This window comes from Scardinius erythrophthalmus (genome assembly GCF_964197995.2).
Source record: "Scardinius erythrophthalmus genome assembly, chromosome: 9".
Classification (NCBI taxonomy): Eukaryota; Metazoa; Chordata; class Actinopteri; order Cypriniformes; family Leuciscidae; genus Scardinius; species Scardinius erythrophthalmus.
The window spans coordinates 23687599-23695398 of NC_138229.1; positions in this window are offsets into that span (position 1 = coordinate 23687599).

Genomic DNA, 7800 nt, shown 5'->3' on the forward strand with positions numbered 1-7800 from the left:
AAAAACGTGTCTGTTGGTTTGTGAAGCCCTTGTGAAATATTTGTTGGTTCTAGTAAGTACCACCTACTGGATTTTATCCCATTTCACACATTCTCCATCACGTTATTCCGGGTTTTCACATACAGTCCGAGAAAGATGAGTAAATTGTAAATGAATGCAGAGGGGCATTCCAGCTCTCAAATTTCACCATAGAAAACCTCGCGCTATTTCCCTCAGGCTCACCTTTATCCGCATTTTACACTCAGACTTCTGAGTCATTCAGACAAACATTCTGCTTTTGAGATTTTGAACAATAGATAACTCGCTCAAAGCTGACTTACCCAACACCTGACTAACCCATCCAGCCTCCTATTCTGTGAATACTACTGACACTGACAGAGTCAACTCAATATTTCTCAGTGTAGTCACATGCTTTTTAACATAGTGCTGATTTCACTCTCTGTTTCCAAATTTAGGACAAGTCTACTCTGTATTGTTAAGTTTTTAACAAACTGATCATTGTAAAAATGAATGCGAGGCATCTCAGACTTGCATTGCTCATGAGGAAGTGGTTTGTTGGTGATCTTACTGTAAGTCAGTTATTTAAATAGTGCCAAGGCTAGCACTGAACTGTGTGAAAACTGGGCAGCTCACACATGCAATCCAGCATAATTTTGTATGTGTATGTATTTGAACCAAACCCTAATCCTAACCTTACATGTTGTTAAATAATATTACACTTAAATATATAATTACAGTGTATCAAGGACACCATAAACCAAAGTGGGTTACACTTTATTTTAAGGTGTCATTGTTACAGTGTAATTATATATTTAAGTACTGAGTAATATTAAGCAACTACATGTACTTACTCTAGGATTAGGGTAGGATTAGGATTTGGTTGAGGGTTAGTTGCATGTAATTATGCATAATTTACTGTTACTACTAAGTACATGTAACATATGTGACGAGGACACTGTAAAATAAAGTGTGATCCTAAAGTGTGACCATAATTTGTAATGAAACAAAAATGGACCAAATGGAAAATGCCAAAATGAGGCATTTTCACTTGTGTTCTCAGACTTTTGAACATGTTAAAACCTCTCAAAAATGGACTTGTCTTTATTACAAATGCCAATTTAAACATTTAAACAAAGTGTTTGAAAGCGGGAAGGTTTATGTTTTTAATTATGCTTAAATTTGAATTTGAGAAGTCAATAGAAGGTTCAAAACTTTTAACAATATTTAAGGTGTAATGAGAGAAAAAACAACAACATTGATATCATCTAAAAGTAAGCTAAAGCATGCTAGGATGCTTCACTATTCATGGTATTTTACATGTAAAAGTTTAACCTTGAAAGTATTTCAGGAATTCAGATCTGTTGTAACAACAGTAGCCTAAACAAGGGTCATGATTACTAGTAATTATGAGACATTACTACTAATAATATGTAAAAGGTGGCATATTTTCATAAAGCATGTTAATTAAAAACATGAAAACTATTTTTCCTGAAGAATGTTGGTGAAACTATTTTAAAACTAACTTTTTACAAGCTACAGTTCATAAACTAGTCAAACTGCCCCCTTATAAATAGGGATACTTAAAAAGATACTAAAGGAAGCTACTAAAACTTTATATGGTGAGCAATATATATAATATAAAAAAAAGAGTATTTATGAGAGTATGGTACAAGAAATAAAGGATATAAGCTCAAACCAAGTAAATTTACACTAAAGACAACCTATAAGCAAACAAACAAACAAAAATGTATCAGAAACATTAACGGCAGATTCATTTATTTAGCCAGAAAGACATATTTTGTTAGGCTTTTTCTTCTAAATGCTTGAATAATTTCTCTAAAATTTGATTTAAAATGACCCTAGCTTTCAAATTCAGTTCTTGAAACAGACATTCAACACAAAACAGTGTCATTAAGGACCAACATACTACAACCATTAAAAAGTCAGACTTAATAAAAAAATATAAATATATAAAGTAGTAATAAATACAGTGATGGATTGTCATGTCTTAGACTCAGTATCAGAACCGTCTTAAGTACAGTTTATAAATCATAACAGCATTGCCATTTAAACTTATAACAGAAAAAGAGAGGAAACAGTGGGGGAGTTCATGACCCTCGCCTATATACATTGACATTATTCACATGTGCTTTCAATATTTGCTATAAACCGTCTTCCACCAAATAAAAGTTTAACAGGCAAATATGATGACGACACTGTGGCACTGGATCTTCATACCAACACAAGAACAAACTTGGCTCCAGATGAGCTTATATATGCAGAGAAAATCCTCTTGGTTGGAATGAAAAGGTTTAGGATTTATATGGTGGTTAGAGCCTGTATGGGAACCGGGAAACATGTGATACGCTGCCATTCATCTTGCTTATAAGCGCAGTGGAGGCCTTTTCCTCCTCACAGCCAGAAAAGCTGCCAACATTCTTTCGACTTTTGAGAAGCACTTGACATTTTTTAACCTTGGGTTTCTTCCTCGACTTGAACAAAATGGAGGGCCGTGGAGCATTTCAAGTTCAAAGGGCACATTCCTGAAGCTTGAAATGTGGAACGCCAGCAAATATGATTTTCATCTGAATATCTGTTTGAGTGAGGCCACAGTAATCCGCCCTACAAATCTGAATTAAAGCGGTTGTGATTGTCAAAAAGAAAAAGAAAAAACATTAGATGAATTTTGGGTCAGTCTGGTCAGGAACCAAACAATGTTGAAAACCAGATTAATTTGCAAACAAACCCACCAGCTTTCTAAAAGAAAAGGTTATCCTGTTAATCCTGTTAACATGCTGGTTGGATGCTCTATGCTCTCAGACAGTAGATTGATCACTTCAGCCGCACACGTTTCCAGCATTGATTGATGACTGGATGGAATAACCTTCAATTTGGACTCTGAATGATATAGATCTGAAACATGCTGCAAGGCAAATTAATTAAAGCAGTCTTGCCTTCATGTTTATACCACAATCTGAACCATACCTCGTGACTGCAGTAGTGCAAGTGCAATGATGAAGAGCAGTAAAACCACAAGGAGCCACACATTCCCGGTTCATGACTAAAGCTACCATGATGTGTTTTCATGGTTAGGAATGACAACATTTCAAATGCTAGTCATGTGCATGGGTGCATTTTTCAGCTCCGCTGTGTTAATGTATCAGCATTTGGCCATGATTGCATTTGCTGCTATTTATTTAGAGGAATCCATTAAAGCATTCCTTATCAATTAAATGGCATGAGTAATGTGACAGTTCAGAGCACAATGTAAGGCTTTCCAAAAACCTGCCTGCGTGAGGTCCCAAAACAAAACAGATTGAGTCCACTCACTTTTTAATTATACTGAGCGATAAAGTAATGCACATAAGGAAGATATAGATAATTAATACAGGGGCTTTCAAACAGGGAGCTCCACAAATGGGGGCTATGGTGCCTACAGAAAAACTTCTCCCCTCGAGAAAAAATATTTTAGAAAACGTATTTTATAAGGCTGTCAAAGTTAATGAATGTAAAATATAAGTTAAATATGTTTAGTTCAATAATGTTTAACACAATTACCGAATTTAAAGCTGTTCCAGGGCAACTTTACAGGCCTTTTTTTTTAAAGGGATAGTTCACACAAAAATTTAAATTAACCCATGATTTACTCACCCTCAAGTCATAGAAGAATACAATCAGAGTTATACTAAAAATGTCCTGGCTCTTCCAAGCTTTATAATGGCAGTGAACGGGTCATAGAAGTGCAAGTCCATAGAAGTGCATCTATCCATCATAAAAGAGCTCCCGTCTCTGGGGGGTTAATAAAAGCCTTGTGAAGCGATGCGATGCGTTTGTAACGTGTAAAATATGAAAATTTTTCTTAAAGTAAAATTCTAGCTTCCGGCCAAACGCAGTCTACTGAAGGCTGGTTTATACTTTATTAACCCCCCAGAGCCTCTACGCTGTAGGCTACGCGTTGGTTTTCATTTATACTTCTGCGTCGTTGTCCGCGTTGACGGGCAATTAAGCCTGTTTTATACTTCTGCGTCGAACTGCTGCCGTAGCTACGTCGTAGGCTGTGTGTAGCGCGCGTACCCTACGGCGTACCCTGACGTGCACCTCTCCAAAAATGTAACAACGCGTCAATTCTACGCGGACACAAGCGTGGTGATTGGTCTGCCAGAACCCCTCCCTCGGGGTTTCACATGCTCCCTAGGTGCGCGTCAACGCGGACAACGACACAGAAGTATAAATTAAAACCAACACGTTGCCTACGGCGTATAGGCTCCGGCGTAGGTCCGACGCAGAAGTATAATGAGGCCTTTACACATGCAGAGGGAGCATGTGAAACCCGGGGGAGGGGTTCTAGCAGACCAATCACAGCACTTGCGGTCCGCGTAGAATTGACGCGTTGTTACATTTTTGGAGAGGTGCACACAGCCTAAAGCCCAATTTATACTTCTGCGTCGAACTTACATCGTAGCTACGTCGTAGGCTGTGTGTAGCGCACGTACCCTTCGGCGTACCCTGACGTGCACCTCTCCAAAAATGTAACAACGCGTCAACTCTACGCAGACGCAAGTGCTGTGATTGGTCTGCTAGGACTGCTCCCTCGGGTTTCACATGCTCCCTCTGCGCGCGTCAACGCGGACAACGACGCAGAAGTATAACGCCGCCTTCACACTGGCAGATGAAATCAGCTCCGATACGGCAGCGAAACGACCGGAAGTCATTCATTTCCTATGGAGATTCGCAGACCGCATGCGAATGGGTCCGAACCAGGTGCGATCGAGTGCGGTGCGAAAAAAATCGTGTCCGTTGGCCATCCGAATGCGTTCAAAAAATTGAACTCTTGCAAAAGGCTACGGACGGTTTCTATCCGAAAATCCCAACGGAAGCGTTGCTATGGTACTGATAAACAAACCTGGATTCTTAACTTTTAATAAAATAAATAATGATTTTATAACGATTAGTTGTCACGTCATTTTTTTATTTTCATGATGTTTTAACGTTATTAGGGCAGTTAATACAATTAAATAATTCAATATGTAAATATACTCGCTTCCGACCACTGATCTATATAATAACATATATATATATATATATATATATATATATATATATATATATATATATATATAATGTCATTCAGTGCTTCCGACGCTTTTCACCGTTGTGTACGACGTCCGCTGGGGGCATATTGCGTATTACAGAGCTGATTTCAACTGGCAGTGTGAAGGCGGCGTGAATGAAAACCAACGCGTTGCCTACAGCGTAGAGGCTCCGGCGTAGGTCCGATGCAGAAGTATAAAGGCCAATTTATACTTCCGCGTCGGGTGCGCGTAGAAGGTACGGCGTAGCATACGCATTGACGTGTACCATACGTCTTACCCTTCGCCGTACCCTGACGCGCACCTCCTCAAAAATGTAACTACGCGTCGCGGCGACGCGGACCGCAAGATCTGTGATTGGTCGGCTGGATAGCATCGCGTTTCCTCCTACGCATTTCCGGAATGATCTTCTGCACTCTGCACCGCCCGCCCGCCATTTTTAAATTCCGAAGATCAGTGAAGAGCCATGGAAATAGACCAAGTGACCGAGAGATTGCTTAAAGAAGTGCGGAAATACAGCCATCTGTATGACTCCTTCAGTCCGCCATTGCTCGTAGAAACCTAAACTCAAAACAGCCGCGAGGAATGTAAACACAGTGGAACATTAAAACCCACCCGCGCCAACTAGCGTTTCGGCGGTGTAACTGCAGAGCAACACAGACATTCGCAGAAGTATAAATGCTCACGACGGCGTCGCCTACGTGCGTAGCCTACGACGTACACTACGGCGTACACTCGACGCAGAAGTATAAATTGGCCTTGAATCAGCCTTACGACGTAACTAAGGCGTGAGTTCGACGCAGAAGTATAAATTGGGCTTCACGCATAAAGCACAACTTATGATGTCAGAAGTAGCGTAGTGCATCATGGCGTAGCGTATATATCAGCAGTATGTCGCATTACTCGCATAAGTTGCGCTTTAGTCTAAGTGGAATCCGTATGTTCGTCTGGCCGGAAGCTAGTTATTTTATTTTATCAATTTTTAAATATGGATATTTTTCTTACACAAACTCATCGCTTCAGAAGGCCTTTAACCCCCCGGAGCAGTGTGGAGCACTTTTATGATGGATAGATTCACTTTTATGACTTCAAAACAGAAACGGCCATTCACTGCCATTATAAAGCTTGGAAGAGCCAGGACATTTTTTAATATAACTCTGATTGTATTCGTCTAAAAGAAGAATGTCATATACACCTAGTATGACTTGAGGGTGAGTAAATCATGGGCTTATTTTCATTTTTGGGTGAACTATCCCTTTAAAATCCTTGTTTCTTGTTCTGCAAATCCTTTAGATTTTTAAGGAGGGTCTGCTAACTGATACAACTGCTCCATAACTGCTCAAAGAAGCATACATATAAGGTTTCAACAGTAAAAGCTCCAGACGTCAGATTTCAGCCTGGGTTAGTGAGTCTCCATGACGTTGTGATATCAAGAACATGCTTCTAATAACATAAGGCAGTAAGACAAAATGAAGCTCATGGCTATAGAGAAATTGATACATTTCACTTTTAGACATGACGTGAACAAAATGATTTTTCTCTCCCACAGTGAATGAGTGTTGTGTTTCTGATGTCTCTCTCACTAGCCTAGGGTCCTGTGTTTTTATTTGGTAATAGTGAGCACATGGCAAAGTGTGCGCCAGGGCCAAAAACCATGCTCTCGGTTACCATAATTGCTGTGGAGTATTCATGCAGGATTTTCCCATTTTAGCACAAGGCTTTCTTTCAGTTTCATGGAAAGTCTAAATTGCTGGTCAAGAGGCCAGGGGTTGAGAGAGGCACACTAGGATATTTTTGGTTTAGTGGAAGAATGGCAAGAGAGGCTATGCAAATCCCAAAAGCCAGTGCATGTTTCAGTGGATTTGGAAAGAAAAAAGCAACTTTAACGTTATATTCCGTGTCTTAACTATAATTTAACAGTACTGTGAGATTAACTAAAGTATGTTAATCTAAATCTTGCTGTTCAAAATCAGAATGTTATACATTCATTGTGAGCAGTCAGACCAACATGCATAACAAAAATCCCTAGGAGTAAAATGAAACATCCCTTTAAGCATTTTAAATCAGTTGTGTCATGAGAATATAGAAATGTACACAACCATTCAAAAGTTTGGGGTTAGGCAGAATTTCTAAAGCTTTTTAAAAGGAATTAATGATTTCAACAACAATAAAATGATCAAAAGTGATTATAAAAACATTGCTAATAATAATGATAAATGTTTCTTGAGCAGCAAATCATCATATTAGAATGATTTCTGAAGGATCATGTGACACTGAAGACTGGAGTAATGATGCTGAAAATTCAGCTTTGACGTGACAGGAATAAATAAAATAAATTTAAATACAAAACAGTTCATTTAAATTTGAACAATAAACAAAAGAGATTTTTCAAAAACATTTAAAAATCTTGTCAACCCAAAACTTTTGAACAGTAGTGTAAAATGCCCTATATTTTCATATTTTAAACCATCAAGAGTCAAATATTTCATATAAAATATATATTTCATATATAGATTTTCTGATAAAATATGACCCATGTGTCTAGTGTGCAAAGAGAGTCAGTCAGTTACTGTATTGTAAATTATAAGCTATTTCAAAGACTAACCAAACTGCAAATACTACAAACTGCAAAATACTAAGGAATCCCAACAAATGATTACTATTATTAATTACAAATTGTTCAAAGTCACCATTCACTGACAATTAAATT